Source organism: Protopterus annectens, chromosome 9.part0 (genome assembly GCF_019279795.1).
Source record: "Protopterus annectens isolate FY-2018-M chromosome 9.part0, PAN1.0, whole genome shotgun sequence".
Classification (NCBI taxonomy): domain Eukaryota; kingdom Metazoa; phylum Chordata; order Ceratodontiformes; family Protopteridae; genus Protopterus; species Protopterus annectens.
The window spans coordinates 1,022,459,919-1,022,477,127 of record NC_056743.1 but is presented as its reverse complement, the minus strand read 5'-3'; the positions used below and the strand labels follow the sequence as shown (position 1 = coordinate 1,022,477,127).

Below are 17,209 nucleotides of genomic sequence, written 5' to 3'. Positions count from 1 at the left end.
CTAGGGGAAATTTTTGTCCAGGTCATTGGGAACCTCCCCTACTCTTTCTGTACGGGGACTCTATTCACTGTTATGCTTCTTGGCTTCTGGTCTGGGTGCAGAGGCGGCTTGAAAAAGCAGGAAGCAGAAAATTAAACATGATGGAGAAAGAACATGTTTTCTAGGTTTTAGAGATGAACGACTTGGACAGCAGAAAGGTCGGATATGTTAAAGAATGAGCCAGAGGTTGAGCGGAGTGGAATAAACAGAAGAAAGAAAAGAAGGAGAAGGGGAGTTGGTTAAAAGGTAAAAAGAAAGAGTTGAAATAGATATTATGCATTCAAAGGATTTATTTCAACAAAATTTATTTGCAACAGAGGCTACAACACCTGAGTTGGTTGTTACAACCCTCCAGTCGGGGGGGGGGGGGTTGTAGGATGTTTATTTAAAAGAGCTAATTGAACAGAGTGAACCAGAGAGTGAAAAGGCAATATTGTGGGGTGAAGTAATGGGCAGAGTACAGGAAGAAGTTTGTCTTTTCGGCTTTTCCTGGTTAGGGGTCACCAAAGCAGAACTCTGGTCCACTAATGATTGGCAATATATTTTTTTTTATAGTGTCGATTTGCCAGCCCGACGCCAAACCTTCAACAAAGGCACGCCCATTCACGCATGTCTTTCGAACACCACTCGACCGCGGGGAGAACATGCAGACTCCACACAGAAGGCACTCCAGCCGAGAATCGAACAGGAGAACCTCTTGCTGTGAGGCAACAATGCTACCGCTGCACCACCACAGCTTGTATAGAGTACAAGAAGAAGAAGTTCAAGAAATAAGGATGGAAGAAAAGAAATCATATGCGCAAATGGTAAGAGAAGGAGAAAGAAGAGAAGAGAATAAAACAGAAGTAAGAAGAAAGCATCAAATAAGAATAAGCATCAAAACAGAAATGAACTGGACAGGTATGAAGTATGAGACAGCATGATTTCACCACTGGGTATTGAACCCAGAGACAGAGGTAAGAGCATTTTATTGTATTAATAAAGATACCTTTTGTGGCATTTCTTTTAAGGAAGCACAGTATATGGAAAAGTTCATAGAACAATATGAAAAAAGAAAGAATAAAAATCCTTGGAACTTATATGTCATGCAAGCATTTAATACAGAAACTAAAAGAATATTCATACAATTTTGTACAGAAGCTGAAAGAGATAATCTAAAAGACTATTTAAAAACTGTGTGTGGAGATGTAATGGATATTACAAATATTTATGGCAATAGAGATTTAAGGACTGGGGAATGTGGGGCTGTACTGAAAATGCAAAATTACAAAATAATACATTTGTCATTTGTAATTAATGTGGACGGGAATAGGGGACTGGTTAAAGACATGTTTTTGTATGGTAAAAATGATCATTTAACAATTGTGACAAAAATAAATTCTTTATTTGTGGCAAAGTTGCTCATGAAGCAAAACAATATGAGCTGAAATGTATAAAATGTAAAAATATAGGGCATTCATGGATGGACTGTAATGTTAAAGAGAATAACACACAAGAAACAAAGGTAGGCCAAGAAAGAGCAATTGCTTTAGTAAATAACATAGAAGAGACACAACAAGTAAATAAAAATGAGAAAAATGTAAGAAGAAAAGAAGAAACAAAAGAGAGTTAGAAGAAGAGTTAAATAATTCAAGTGATGAAAGGGAAGATAGAGGGATAAGGGTTAAAAGTAAAAGAAATTCTATTGGAAAGAGAGTTATAGAGAGAAAGCACAAATTTAAAAACATAGGAATAGGAGAAACAAAAAAGGAAAATGATAAAGGTAATATACATTTTTCCACGAAGTGAGAATCCTTGCCATAGATGTGAATAGCATAAAGAATGTTCAGTGAAGGTTAGGAGTGTTAGAGTGGTGTAGATTGTTAGATATGGATATCATAATATTAACAGACATAAGAATAACAGAAGAAGAAAAGCTACAAGTAAATGGCTTATGGGAAGGTAAGGTTATATGGAACATAGAAGAAAAAATGCTCAGGCATAGCAATTTTATGTAAAGAATGTAAAGAAATTCTGGGTTACATGTTAGTAGTATTAGAAATAATAATAATATTAGATATAAGATGGAAGAACCAAATATATAGGGTAATTACATTTTATGCACACACTTTATAGAAACAGAGAGAGATTATGTTTAGGAAACCACTTAATTATGTTAGTGTGAATATGCAAGTAATAATAGTGGGAGACTTTAATTGTGATTTAAGACATAGAAGAAAAGAAGGGGCAGATGTAAAGGTCATTTCAGAAATGTTAACAAATGGTAAAATGTAGTTATGGAAAAACAAACATTGGGCATATAAAAGGAGCAATATGAGAACCGAAACTGATTATAGTATCAGAGAGTCTAAGGATATTACATCAAGAAAGACCATGTAGCAATTTGGATAGAAATTCAAGACATAAAAAGGCTATATAAAATAGGTAGAGGTATAAAAAGAATTAATGGATCAGATTTAATAAGTATGTAAAGGAAATAGTTTATCAACTATGGTTAGATCATATAAACACAAGAAGATTTTATAAAGGTCGGACAAGTTGGTGGATTAGTTTAAAAGAAAAATATAGAAAAGAGGTACTGGAATGGCAAAGGACAAAGAAAATATAAGATAATGGCAAATATGAAGAAATCAGTAAGCAAGTCTTTAAAAACATAGTGGATAATAAAGAAGAGTTTCTAGAAAAACAAAAAAGTCTGTATGAAATTAACCAACATAAAATTTAAAAAATTGTTATTCAAAGATATTTTTACACGGAAGAAAAGAAGTAGCACCATACTTAAACAAAGTGGTCAAAGAAAAAAGTAAGAGGAATGAGAGAGTTAATGAATGATGAAGGAAGTATAGTTAACACACAGAAAGGAATAATGTAGACAATTACGTGGCATATTTTGAAACCTTTTCCATATGTGAAACTGCAACGAAGCATAAATGGAATTTAAAAAAAACAACTGAAGACTTAATAAGAGAATGGTAGAAAAGATTACAATGATAGAATTAAAAATATGTTAAAAACGGTAAGTGGAGAAGCAGCTACAGGTTTAGACAGAACTGAATATCTAATGTACAAGGATATGCAAGAATGACAAAAAGAATATTTTTAGAGGTGTTGAATGAATGTTTTGAAAAGGAGGTAAAGGATGACAAAATAAGTATGGGTGCAATAAAATTTTCATGGAAAGGGGGAGAAGGAACAGACGTAAAAAAATGGAGACCACTAGTATTAAACAATGTTGTTTATAATTTGTTTATGAAGAATGTAGAAAAAAGATTACTAAATAAGGCAAACAACCTAATGAATGAAACAATTTCTGGAAAAAAGAAAAAGGAAGTGAAGAACTTCTAACGATAATAAGAGGATTAGTAGATGGTGTAATGAATAGGAAAGCAGAATTGAAAATATTAGTAAGGGATGTAAGTAAAGTATTTTATAAGATGCAGCATGAAGCATTATGGGAAGATATGCATGATATTAAAAAGTTGTAAATTAAAGAAAAGTATGGACTGGAGATGCGAAGTTTATCTAACTTTAGAAAAAGAAAATAAATTGCACCATGTGCCTAATGAGAAAGTAATACATGGAAAAAGGGAGTGTTAAGTACTGGGCATGGTCAAAAACATGTTTTTCTTTGAGGATGAATCACATTTAATCAATAATTATACAAAACAAAGGTGTGGTCAGTGTGGGGTGTTTGTACTTTCCAGGAAAAAAATGTAAACCATACTGTAGGAAATGAGGAAGTAAGGAGTATTTTCATTTGATTGTCCACTAATTAATGAAGAAAGACAGAGTGAGGGAGATGAGAGGGAAGAAAAAGTTTTTTATGCAAGAAAGGGTGGAAACAGATGATGAAGAGATGGGTATGAGGGTACAGTTGAGGAGTTACAAAGTAAAATATAGAAAAAGATGCAATAGATAAAGTCCACATACTAATGATAAAATATAGGAAAGGAAAAACCAACTGGAAAGGCCACAGAAATACCTCACAAAAAAGAATCCATGGCCTCCAACACCCATCCTAGGCTTAAATCACTATCACTCTATTCAGTATCATACAGATTGCTCAGAGGTGATCTGTGTCTCTCCTACAAGGCAATAACGGACCCTGCCCTACTAGAGATGCTCTATATCCATAAGTCTAACTCCTCGCGCATTACCCACTCGATAGGCCTAAATCTAATATGCAACACCAAGGTTTGTCTCCCAGAGGCTGCCCCATCTCTGGAATAGACTTCCCATACATGTCAAACAGAGTACCTCACTGGCCCTCTTCAAATGCAACCTTGATGAGTGGATAGGAAACCATAAAGTTGTCCCAGGGATTCCACCTTTGTCCCTCATTGACAGAGGCAACAGATGCTGACTGAGCTTTCTTTTTTGGGGATAAATTCTTGGCTAGGCTTGTAAGGGCCCCAGGGCCATTAGCCTAGTAACCTCCTATGATCCTATGAGTATTACAAACACAGGAAGAAGAAAGATAGTGTTTGAATTGTGCAAAAAAATAGCTGCAGCAGTAATTTGTTTACTTGACATAAGATGTACAGATAAAAGGGAAAGTGAGGAATTTAAGATGATGTAGGAAAGAAAAGCGGTGTGGACTACAGGGAATAATACATGTTCAGGTATTGCAGTATTACTAAAAAAATAAAGAGATTAAAATATTAGCTATAATGGTGGTGACAGCATGAGTTTTAGTGTGTGATGTAAGGAAGTGGCAGAAGGTGCTTGGAGTAGTATATATATATATATATATATATATATATATATATATATATATGGGTCTATTGCTTTTGGTCGAATTACAGCTGGTCGAAAATTATTTCAGGCAGTTCACTTCACCGAAAATGCATTTCAATGAAAACCCATTTGGTCGAAAACGGAATATAGCCCCTGCCCCACTGCAGTGTGACCCTGGAGTGAGAATATAAAGTTAGGGTGGGTGGGGGGCATAGCCCCCTCATAATTGCAGTGTATTCACTATTATATACTTGTGTATCCATTAAAAATACATTGAAATATATAACGTCAGTAAAAACTAGTTGCAAAATGTGGGGGCTATGCCCCCCACCCCCCCACACACACACCCAACTTTATATTCTCGCTCCAGGATCGCACTGCAGTGGGGCAGGGGATATATTCCATTTTTGACCAAATGGAATTCGACCAAATGAGCTTTCAATCAAATGAACTTTCAGTGAAGTGGGCTGCCTGAAATCATTTTCGACCAAATGTAATTCAACCAAAAGCAGTGGACCCATATATATATATATATATATATATATATATATATATATATATATATATATATATACACAAATGTTACTGAAAGAAAAAATGTTTGAGGAAATTCAAAATGATGTGATAGTAAAGATGTCTATTATGGCGGTAAGAAAATGTAACTGTAATTTAAGAAAGGTGAAAGGAAAAATAGCATAAGATGTAAAAATGGTGAGAGAGTTTGCAAATAATTGTAGGTTAAGAAATTGTAAACTGAGAAAATATACTTATATGAGAGGGTTACTTAAAACAGAGAATGATTATATTTTGTTTACAGATGACATGAAAGAAATAAAAGATGGAATTGAAGAAGCAAAGTTTTCATGTTATACGGCTGTATTGGCAATAATAGGCAAGAGTGAAAATATAATACAAGAAGGAAAAGGGTTAACAAGACTGAGAGGAAAATTACAGGAGTGGAAAGTCTTAAAAAGAAAGAAGGCAGCTATGGGACGATCATATGACAATGAAACCATTTTATGGCAGTTTGACAAAGTGCTGGATGGTGTATGAATAAAGGTTTAAAAACATATATACTTACCATTAGAGAGAGACAGCAATGGAAGAAGGAAAACAATGCCATATAATAAGCAAAAAGACATTTGTGAAAGAATAGCAGACAAAGGGGCAGTGGGAAGGCTTGAAGAAGAAAATAAATTCTATAAATATAATGAAAATAAATGAAAAGTGTAATATTTAGACAAAAGTGTTATTTGAAGGGGAGAAAATAAGAAGTTTCTCAATTTTGGGGTAACAAATTGAGATGTAATGAGAAAAAAATAATGTAATTAAGGTTGAAGAAGGACAGTTAAAATATAAACATCATGAAATTATGGATATTGGTGAAAGGTGTCTACAGAATATGTATGAGATAAAGAATGTGGGGTGTATGGGAAGTAAAGAACATAAAAAAGGAAGTAGTAGAAGAAATGAAAAAAAGAATAGAGAAGTAAGAGTTACAGGGTGCTATAAAAGAAGATGAAGAATCTGCACCACATTCAAATGCTTGGGGTTTAGTTTTTATACAGAAATGTCAGATATGAAAAGGATATTAAATATTGAGTGAATGGATAGAAGAAGGTATAAAAGAAGAAATTTATAAGGGGTTTATATAATTTATATGGGAAAATGAGAAAAGAGGAGAAATAAAAACTGGAGACCAGTTACGATGGGAAATACTGACTATGAAATATTTATAAAGATTATTCAGAAAAGAATGATGCATGTCATAAAAAAATAATTGGATGAAGAGGTGTATGGGGTTAAAGGTAAATGAAATGTTCATTATGGTTAAAGAAGTGGTTGAGTGTATAGATAAGGGGAAGAAGGAAAGGTAACAGTATGCGATGTGGCCACAGTATTTGAGAGTATCGATCATGGGGAAATGTTGAACATCTTAAGGGATTATGAGGTTGGAGAAAAATAAGACGGATAATGAAGGCAATTTATGAAAATTCTTGTGTGAATGGATGGGTAGGAAAAAAGATAACTCAGGGAAGAGGGGTAAAGCAGGGTTGTCAGTTGAGCATGTGGCTGTTTGTGATGGCAATGAATGCGGTTATACAAACGTGTAGCTCAAGGTTAGAGGATGGTAGATGGGAAGTTAAGGAATGTATAAGGTTACCATTAATGTTAACCTATGCAGCTGATTTGATCTTAGTAACCAAAAACAAACATTGGGTGAAAGAGATATTTCACCGAACATAACAAATTTTAGGTAAGTAGGATTACAGTTACATTTATTTTGCCAGAAATGAAATTGATGTTCCAGGCTTAAGGTTGGAAAGGAACAAGTAGTAATAGAACAATGGAGAGAAGTTCTAAAAAATACAAAAGTTGAAGATTGGTGAAGGGTGTGTGATGACCGTGCCCTGGCCCAGCAATCAAGGAGCCTCAATCCTCACCACTAACACCAGGGAGGTCATCTCCTAGAAGAGAAAAAGATAACTAATACACACAGTAAAGTACAATTTCCCTTAAGTGCACATAGAGAACACAGTCAGTCTGGGGCTGGTTGCTCCCTTGCTCACCAGGTCCCTAATAAGACTCCCCACTGGCACAGCTATAGGGTCCAGGTCTCAGCCTAACTGGGCAAGTTAAAACCTCCAGTACCCTCTCTGTCCAACCAGTGCTTTGTGTCCCTGCCAAGTAGCTGACACAACACACACACACTTTGAGATAAGTATTTATACAACTTCACAGACACTCCTGGGAAAGACTGACACAGATTCTCCAACTGTGCCCCTTTACCCAGACTATACGATAGTAATTACTGCCACCACCCAGTTAATAATATCAGCTACTTAAAGGCCCTTAAAAGGGTGTCCAATTATTACTGTGCAATATTAATATCCAATGATAGTATCACTAACAGTCAAGGCTTACTTTAGAGTGGCCTATATGCAATGTACTCTAGAGCTTATCTCTACACAAATCAGCCACAGGTAGAAGGTTTTAAAAATATTTAATAATAAATAATTAAAACACAAGACAACACTACTACACCACAGAGATATTTAAGAGTTCAGAGATCACACAGGAACTTAAAATAATACAGTAGGACAGGTCTGATCTCAAAGAAAAATACCTAATTAATCTTTACTAGCTTTAACTATTCCTACAAGAAATCACAGTGCTAAAACTTACATGTGAGCATAAGGCAGAGTGCTGGTAAGTTGGATGTCCAAAGTCAAAAATGCTTCCAGTCTCTTCTGAGAAATAGTATTTAAACATTACTAACAAACATGTTTGCTGGGTCCCTCCCCAAATTACATCATTTTTGACACTTAGGTTTTCCCAGGCAAACAAACTGCATTATTTAGCAATCTAACACCTGCACAGAAACTTACAACAACAGAAGACATTTTACATGTATATTCTAACAGAAACTAGAGCAATAAGACACCTTCCACTTCTAAATTCTGGTCATAAATGTTAGCCTTAAAACAATGGCCATGAAACCTTCATCCAGCTGCACTGGCGCCGACTTGTAAAACATTAAAGAGATTCATAAGATCTGTTCAACTTAAAAAGACACATTTGAAATACTTGGCTTGGTTTTCCTTACAGCAGATGGCAATGTTGCAACAATCTTGAAGTTCACATTTTACAGTGTTTTCTTACATTTAAAAACACAAGCCTGTATTTTACATGTATTTATACAGTTGATAGAATTATGTATCAAATTCTATTTGACTAGGCTGGCAGCTTTCGCCAATCTCTCCCCAATCATCACAGGGTGTTTCAGTTGTCTCTAAGAAAAAGGGTATATATGTCAAAAACATATATTTTAGGAAAGCTAGTATATTTAGGTGGTGTGTACATGTTTACAGCTATGTGGAAACTGAATTGTTCGGTATCCTTTTTGGTTTTCTTTGAGGAACAAGGTAGAGTCTAGTCAAAAGACAGACAATTTATAATGCAAAAGAAAAGGGGGTGAATTTAATAAATCCGGTTGTTTTCTTAGCATTAATAAATATTCTTTGGTGTTTAAAAAAGTGTCAAAAAAAAGACAATACTAGGATGTGTTTTACTTGAAAAATATAAACATATGTGGATGGGTGGGGGTAGGAAAAGGAAAACAGAAAAAAAAAGATTTGGAAGAGAAAGAATATGATAATAAAATAAAATAAAGACATGGAAATTGATATAAATGAACCAGAGATGGAAAGGAAAGAATGGTATAAAAATAATGAAAACAAATTATTATAATGATCCTTGGGGGGTGTGGGGATGTATACAAGAAAGCAATGAGGAAAAGGCAGAAAAGATTTGAACCCCCCCCCCCTTTTTTTGAAGCAAGTGATTTTCTGTGGTGTTTATAATTGGACAAACTGCCATTGAAAAGTATCATGAAATATACAATAACAGAACAAAGAATGTGCAAAAGCTGTAATACTTGAGACATCAGAGTATTGTTTTTGGATTGTAAGAAAAATGAAGGTTTTTTGGACATCATTCAAAGCTATTTATGACTGGAAAATGTTTAAAAACATTGATATGGGCATGGTACTGTATGGGAAATATAAGGTTGGGAGTGAAAAAGAAATTGAAAATGGGATAACATGTAATTGTTGCTATTTGGTGTTTATGGAAAGAAGATATGAAGAATTGCTATATAACAAAATAAAAGATGATGAGGAAATAATATGCCATACAAGGAAATAGTTATGGTGGAAAGGGTGAGGGTAAAAAGGTTTTGCATGTATTTAGGAAAATGAACATGTAAAATGTTTTATTGTGATGTATAAAGTATGATACAAAGTGTGAATACAATGAATGTTTAAATAATGAAAGAAAGATGGAAATGTGTTAATATAAAAAAGCAACCCCTACTCTTTTCGGTCGGTGCCATGGGGTCTTTTTATATCCACAGGAGGTACCACTAACTCAAGCAGCTAGAACCTTTGTTTAACATCTAATCTGAAGGATGACACTCTCAGGAGTACAGCACCCCCTTATGCTGCATTGCAGTGTCAGCAATCCATCTACATGGTATGGGATTAGAACTCACAGCCTTCTGCACCAAATGAAAGTGTGCTTCCTGTTGCACCACTGACACTGCTGCTAATCAACATGGAGTGACCACAGTGATGGTTAAAAGCCAAAATATCATTGTAAGAAGCAAGTGAGGACAACAGCAGCAGTTTGGTAACATGTCAAGCAGCACCACATGGGAATCTGAGAAGATACATTCCATCAACCATAGCTGTCAATTACTACACCTCTTGTCAAATTTGGGACAGGCTAGTAAACTGGACAAGTGGATCATAAGGGTGGTTTTGGTTACTGGCCTTAATTTGTCAGTTTTACTGTTGGGTCTGTCTATTCAAGGAAAATTTGATAAAAGAAAAAATGCAAGTTTTTTGGGCTACGCTTGTAAAGGCTTCAGGGCCATTAGCCTAGTACACACCTATGAACCTATGAAAACCTTGTTCATTCTTAGTATAAAGGAAAGCTGTTCATAAGTTAATTAGTAAATTAAAGTGTTCAAGCCTTACAACTTTCAAGGAACACTATCTCAGTAATTGCTGGATCAAATACCACAGCCTCAGTCCAATCATCCAAAGTCTTCTTGAATTTTATTAGACTATTCACACCTCTGATATATTCAGGTAATTTATTCCACAATTGTACAATCCTATGTGTTAAATAACAAGTCATAGTCTTTTTATTACATAACTCTATAAACAGAACTTTATGTTATGATGTTTATATGTCTTTGGATTATTGTTCATCCTTCGGATGAGACATTAAACCATGGTCCCATCTGCTTAAGCTGGTGGTAACTCAGGTGGATGTAAAAGATACTTCCTAAGCACACTGGAATCTATCAAGGTCCAACCCAGCAGTCTCATACTAGGAAACTTTAACTACCCCTCCATCAACTGGGAAAACTACTCAAGCACCAATGCACTGGCCCAACGCTCCCTGGAATTCATCAAGTCCAATGCCCTTGACCAGCTCATTCTTAACCCCACTAGAGGAAGCAACATTCCTGACCTGGTTATTACTAACATGGGCAACTGGTGCTCTACACCAGTAGTCAGTTCCTCCCTGGTTAGATCCGACCACAAACTAATCACTATGGAAATTCACATCTCACCCACACCCCCTGCAAAGGTATCCACCATGAAAAACTTTTCCAAAGCTGACTTTGACTCCTAAAAACAGAGGTGGCTAACTTCACGGCACCAATGCCAATGGAAAATAGATGCATGACTGCCAAATCATACACCAATGCACTGTACGAAAACGTACATAAATGCATGGAGCTAACCATACCCAACAGAACCAAGACGCTCTCCTCCAAAAAAAGGAAGCCAGTCCGGTGGTCCCCTGCCATTAAAAGGTGAAGTCCCAAGACTGGAAAACTTCCCTTATTAGCCTCAACAAAAAGTTGAGATCCTTCATCAAAACCTCTAAAGTCAGCTATGAAGGCAGAATTGCTGCAGGCAACAAAAACAACCACAAAACCTTATTTAGTTATATCAAGAATCTCCATGGCAATACCTAGATTTGCTCTGAGTTACTGCACAATGGTACTGCCTATAGTAAACCAACAGATATTGCCAACATACTGGCTGACATATTCAGTGTCAACTTTACCCCACTCCTCCCCCCCAAAGGACCAATCTTAATACCGGAAGAATGCCAGACACCCTGCATTACTGCAGCACAGGTTAAAGCTGGATTGTCTAAGGCCAAGAATACAGCTTCCATGGGACCCAACAATATCCCTGGCTGTGTTCTGCATGAATTACAAAGTGAACTGGCACCACATCTGTGTGCTCTGTTCACTCACAGACTCAGATCAGGCTTTGCCCCTACCGAATGGTGCACTTCTACAGTCATCCCTCTCCATAAAGGAGGAGTGACTACAGACCCTGGAAATTATTGCCCTATTAGCCCGATGAGTCTGATATATAAGGCTATGGATCACATCATCATGGACTTAATTAACAAGGATATAGGGAATCTCCAAACTCTAGATCCCACGCAATTTGGTTTTGTGAAAAGTAGATCATGCCTGCTCAACCTGGTTGACTTCTTTGAGTCAGTCACCAGAGCGGTGGATGTAGGTAAGGCAGTTCATACAGCCTACCTTGATCTGGCCAAGGCCTTTGATACCATTCCTCACTCAGGAGTTATTGATAAACTCACCAAACTAGACATCAACCCCTATATCATTAGGTGGGTTGCAAATTGGCTCACAGATAGAACGCATAGTGTGAAAGTAGCAGACTCCAAGTTAGACTGCTGACCAGTCACGAGTGGAGTCCCACAGGAATTGGTCCTGGATCCTCTCCTGTTTGGCATCTACTTCTCAGAATTCCAGGCCAACAATTAGGGACTCTGGCTGACCAAATTCACAGATGACTCCAAGCTGGGAGCCATTATTAACTCCCCAAGAGATGCAGACAGCCTACAGAAAGGCCTCACTGAGACCAATGACTGGTGTCAAAACCATGGCCTTAAGCTTAATGGCAAAAAAATGCATCGTCATCCCCTTTGGGAAAAACTTATTTCCCACTAATTACCACATTGATGGGAGCCCACTGAACACTGAAGGCATTATAAGAGATCTGGGGACACAAGTTGACAGCAACCTCTCCTTCGACCACCACATTGCCACTGTGGTCAGAAAGCCCTTCTATGTGGCACATCTCATTACCAAGGGTTTTGCATCCATGAAGAAAGAGGTCATCATTTCTCTCTACTCTTCCCTCAGACCAATCATAGAGTATAATGCCCCATTTGGCATGTACCTCACTAGATACTTGCAACTAGCTGTAGAGGCCACAAAAGTACCTCATGAAGAGGATCCTAGGCCTTAAACACATGTCCTACATGGACAGACTCAAAAAACTCCAGCTATTCTCTATCTTGTATCATCTACTAAGAGACGATCTCTGCTTGACTTACAAAGCCATGTCTGACCCAGCTCTGTTAGAAATGCTACAGCTAAAGAAATCCCAAACCCTCTGCACCACATGCTCCAGAGAGCTCAACCTCATTACCACAATCAACAGAACATAATGGAGGGACAGGTTCATAACCCAGAGACTGCCCATGCTCTGGAATAGACTTCTCATACATGTCAAGCAGAGCACCTCACCAGCCCTCTTCAAGGGAAATCTTGATGAGTGGATAGGAAATAGAAAGTTCACCCCGGGGATCACTCCAGTGGCTCTACTTGATAGAGGCACTGGGAACTAACGACGGGTGGCACAATGCCAGGGCATTTTTATGGGCTATACTTGTAAAGGTCCCAGGGCCATTAGCCTAGTACACACCTATGAACCTATGAACCATGGCACCTATCAAAAAGAGTAGAGGAAGTTTTCCAATGTCTTGGCCAAATTTTCCTAGTAGTTTAATACCATCTTGCGTCTCCCCTGAAAAGAGGCTACTACAGTATTGGGACTAACCCGGTCAACAAAGGATAAATAAATAAATAAATAAATAAACTTCCAAACCCAATAAAGACTGCAGAAAAGAGTCATTAAATGCCTTTTAGGAAAAAAGAAGTTGACCCCTGATACATCTATAATGAAGGGTATAAAGATCCACTGAAACACATCTATACTTACAGCATAACTGCTTAATATCAGGTATTCATTTTGTAAATTTACGTTGTACTGATTCTATATAATTAAGCTGATGATTATAAAGAGTACAGAGCTGCATCAAAATTGGTTTGATATATACTTTAAATAAACTAGCTAAGATCATAACCTCTCTTGTAAAGTTTTTGAGAATCAACCCCATTTATCTCAAGGCCTCAAAGGCAGATGTCTCTCACATGATTTTCAAAAGAAAAAGAGGTATCAGTCAGTGTACCAACATCCTTACACTCTCTAACTTCCAGTAAATCAAATGTAAACAATCAGTGTACCAACATCCTTACACTCTCTAACTTCCAGTAAATCAAATATAAACAATCAGTGTACCAACATCCTTACACTCTCTAACTTCCAGTAAATCAAATGTAAACATTCAGTGTACCAACATCCTTACACTCTCTAACTTCCAGTAAATCAAATGTAAACAATCAGTGTACCAACATCCTTACACTCTCTAACTTCCAGTAAATCAAATGTAAATAATCAGTGTACCAACATCCTTACACTCTCTAACTTCCAGTAAATCAAATGTAAACAATCAATGTACCAACATCCTTACACTCTCTAACTTCCAGTAAATCAAATGTAAACAATCAGTGTACCAACATTCTTACACTCTCTAACTTCCAGTAAATCAAATGTAAACAATGTCATAGAGCTCCTTAACTTTTGTATACCAAAATACCTGACATTACTGTAGCGTTGTTACCTCACAGCAAGAGGTTCTCCCGTTCGATTCTCGGCTTGGCTTGGGAGTGCCTTCTGTGTGGAGTCTGCATGTCCTCCCTGCGGTTGCGTAGCATTCGAAAGACATGCGTGCGTAAATGGGCGTGCCTTCTTTGAAGGTTGGGTGTCGAGCTTGTACCTCGGCATTTCGTAAAAATCTACTGCCAATCATTAGCAGGCCGTAGTTCCACTGTGGTGACCCCTTACCGGGAAAAAGATGAAAGACAAACAACTGTTTTTCTCACTAAATGAAAGACGAACTGTACTAGTCCACTTACCTTAGCATAGTATACGTCTAATAATATTTGTGAAACCATCTTCATTATTAGCAAAAGAGCCAATTTTACAGTTGGGCATACCTAACCAACCAACAATGATCATCACGTGGAATAAAGGCAAGAACAATATTAAACAACAAGGGCATAAGCACAGATCCTTGAGGAATAATTGATCTCACTAGCACTGGATCTGATTTCTTTTTCTTGAATTACTCTTTGGGTTCTGCCCCAAGCTAGTGATTAATCCACCTACATAAATATTGATTAGCCTTATATTGCTCCAATGTAAAACCAATAGTATGGAATTATTGTAAGTCAAAAGCTTTGGTTAAATCCAAATAGATTACACCTGTACTAATTCCTGTGTCCATAACCCTGGAGATGTAATCATGAAGCTTAAAAATGAGTGACCGTAGGACAATCTTTAGAAAAAAACAGGTTGAAAAATATGAAGCAATGCAAGATTATTTTAAGTATGATTTCACTAATACATCTCTCACAGCATTGGAATAATATTGGTGTTACGCTTACTGGATGATAATTTTGTCAAAACAACACTCTGCTTACTAGAATGAATGAAACATTGATGTTTACTTGCATTAGCTGAACTATGTTCAGCTTCAGTCTCATTTAATACCCTCCTAGAATTAGGAAATAGAGAGCCCATAATGTTGTAAGCCTCTTGCACTTTGAGCTATACCCTTCAACCCACAAATCATCACTCAAGTTATTATCTTCCCTTAATCTAAGTTACTTTTCTTATTCCTGATATTAGTTATACCTAAAAAAGACTCAGATTTTTTTCTTCAATAACTGAAATTGAACTATCATAATTTTCTATTACACAGTTATTTTTATATTTTGAAACACAAAACACATTTGTTAATTCAGGAACTCGCTACTCCCTTTATTGCAGCATGTTTTAAGTCACCCAAACATATCCCTGAAAAGAGAGGGTATAACCAATGTATTGTCCACAGAAAAGTTTAGAATTACCAAATCTTCTTAACTAGTTTGTTCACGTTGTTCCCTATTAATGGATAAAATTGTCTCATTTGAAATAACACTTAATGAACTAAATGAAATATCTTCTACTAAATTTGTCAATGTGGAATATTTACAAAAACCCAAGTCTGCTCGTGCAGATGGCTATTTATTAAACACTTTAATCTCAGAAAATATAAAACATTAAAAACAGTAAAATAAAAGAGATGTGTGCTTTCGCATCACCACAGGATGCTTCATCGGCTCCTCTGTTTGGGTTATTTTAGCAATGTGGAAGATTTACTAAAATTCTTTTTCTTCACTTTATTAGTATTCCCAATTTTCTTTTTTCTCTTAACTGGAATTTTAACCAACTTAAAAAGTAAACATTTCCCAGCTCATTTTTTTTACCTTGATCTTAATTTAACTTCTGACCAATCAACTTTACTTTCTTGTTTTCCATCCTTACTTTCTCAGTATCATTATGTTTTATGCTTAAATATTCCCATGGCAATTTTTTACAAATTCAGAAACAGACCTTAATCCCACTCCATTACTGCATGTGTATTCAGGTTGAGAATCAAAGAATTTACTGTTTAAAATTAAACTTAAATCTCCCAAACATTTATAATTAATACACTTCTCTTCTAAATCAGAATTAGTAATACTCCAAGTTATACATTTGTTATGCATGTACCCAAATATTTCAAATTAGTCAGATCTTAAACTACTTAAATACATCAATACTCAAGCACCACAGTTATAATTCAGCACATAGTCCTAAATAGGAAGACACGCCCCCATATTAAACAACATGTACTTTCAGTGCTGTAAAACTAAATAAAACTAAATAAAACAACAAAATCAAAGATTATGCACCTGTCTCATTGAAAGGACAGCCAGATAAGGGTTCACAGCCCATCAAACACCACCAAACAGCAAAATATAATGTCATCTCAAGAAAGGAACAGTTGTAGTTCAGCCCACATCCCCAAATAGGAAGGTACTTCCCCCCATTAAACAGCAGATGCTAAAAGTGTTGTGAAAGTAAATAAAATAGCAAATTCAAAGTTTCATCTCTCTCTCACACATTTTAATTTCCAATTTGAGGTACAAGAATTAGATTTAGATGCTGTTTGTCAAGTTTCTACTTCAAACAGGAGGGGAAATCTGACTCGGAGGAAAGATCTTCTTCAGATTCCCTTGCAGAAGAGTTATCTTTTACTGATATTATTGCCAGAATGAAAGAGTTATTGCAATGGAAGCAAAAAGAAATGCCAAAATCCCAGCAAAGTTATTAATTATGAGTTGTTATAGGTGGATTTTCCTCAACCTACAGCTATTCCAGCAGTTTGCCTGAGAGATTCTTGCCCCCAAGATATCTGATAAATTAAATAAGATTTCTTAGACTCACAAATGTATTTTTTCAAGCCCTAGATCACACCCAGCAGTGACTTATCTGTCAAAACCAACTGCTGACAAACATCTTTTGGCAGCTAAACATATTCCTTCTGAAAAAGATGGGAAAGCTTTTGACAACGTTTAGGAAGAAAGTTTCTATTTCTTTCACCCTAGCTTTCTGAATAGTGAATTATCTGGCTTACTTGTGTAAGTTTCTACTGGCTTCCTTTAACAATATGAGAAAGCTGATTGCTGAACTCCCCTCTTCTGAGACTGTCATCTCTGAACTCTTTAACATCTTCTGAGTCTCAGCTAACCACTCTAAGATGTTCTTATGACACCACTGATGTTTCTAGAGCAGTTGACACTGGCTACTGG

General features: G+C 36.4%; 1 protein-coding gene across 2 annotated transcripts in view; it reads left to right on the top strand.

Moving 5' to 3' along the window:
- LOC122811760 (activin receptor type-1-like) overlaps positions 1–17,209 on the top strand; it is a 393,690-nt gene that overhangs the window by 236,388 nt on the left and 140,093 nt on the right. The window lies entirely within an intron of this gene.